This window comes from Echinops telfairi, unplaced genomic scaffold (assembly GCF_000313985.2).
Source record: "Echinops telfairi isolate 266 unplaced genomic scaffold, ASM31398v2 ScPeMD7_2010;HRSCAF=2546, whole genome shotgun sequence".
Classification (NCBI taxonomy): domain Eukaryota; kingdom Metazoa; phylum Chordata; class Mammalia; order Afrosoricida; family Tenrecidae; genus Echinops; species Echinops telfairi.
In genome coordinates, this window is record NW_022105908.1 from 21,217,757 (window position 1) to 21,218,867 (window position 1,111).

Consider the following 1,111-nt stretch of genomic DNA (forward strand, 5'->3'; position numbering starts at 1 on the left):
CTAACTCTGTCATCAAACTTAAATCTAACACTACCACCAAACCTAATGCAAGCACTAATACTAAACTTAATCCTAACACTTACCCCAACCCTAACACTAACCCTAAACCTAACCCAGACCCTACCCTAAACCTAACCCTATCTCTATCACCAAACTTAACTCTATCCCTACAATCAAACCTAACCCTAGCCCTAACCATAACCATAATCATAATCCTAAACCAGACACTAAACCTTACCCTAACACTTACTTCCCTAAGCCTCACCCTCATCCTATCCCTCAACGACACCTTAAATCTAACCCCAAATTAACCCTAACTCTAACCCTATGATCAAATATAACCCTAACCCTACCACCAAACCAAACCCTAGCCCTAACCCTAATCCTGACACTAAACCTTACCCTAAACCTAACACTAACCCTAACCCTTATCCTAACACTAACACTAACCCTAACCCTCAGTGACAACTTAAACCTAAACTCAATGTTAACGTTAACCTTAACCCTATCATCAATGCTAAGCCTACCCCTACGACCAAACCTAAACCTAGCCCTAAACCTAACCCTAACCCTTAACCTAACCATAACCCTAAACCTAACCTTAACCCAAATCCAACCTTACCATAACCCTAACTTTAACCCCAACCCTAAGACTCACACTAACCCAAACCCTAAACCTAGCCCTAACTTTAACCTTAACCTTAAACCTTACCCTCATCCTACCCCTCAATGATACCTTAAACATAACCCCAAATTAACCCTAACACTAATCCTATCATCAAACCTAATTCTACCCCTACCACCAAACCTAACCCTAGCCCTAGCACTAACCCTAAACCTAACCCTACCCCTTACATTAAACCAATCCCTAGCCCTAACCCTAATCCAGCCACTAACCCTAACACTAACCCTATCCTTAACCCTAAGCCTTAACCTCATCCTATCCCTGAATGACACCTTAAACTGAGCCCCAAAGTTAACCCCAACCTTAACCCTATCATCAAAGCTAACTCTATCCTTACCCTACCCCTAAGTGTAACACTAACCCTAACCCTAGCTTTAAACCTAACCCTGACCCTAACCCTCATCCAATCCCTCAAGGAAACCTTAA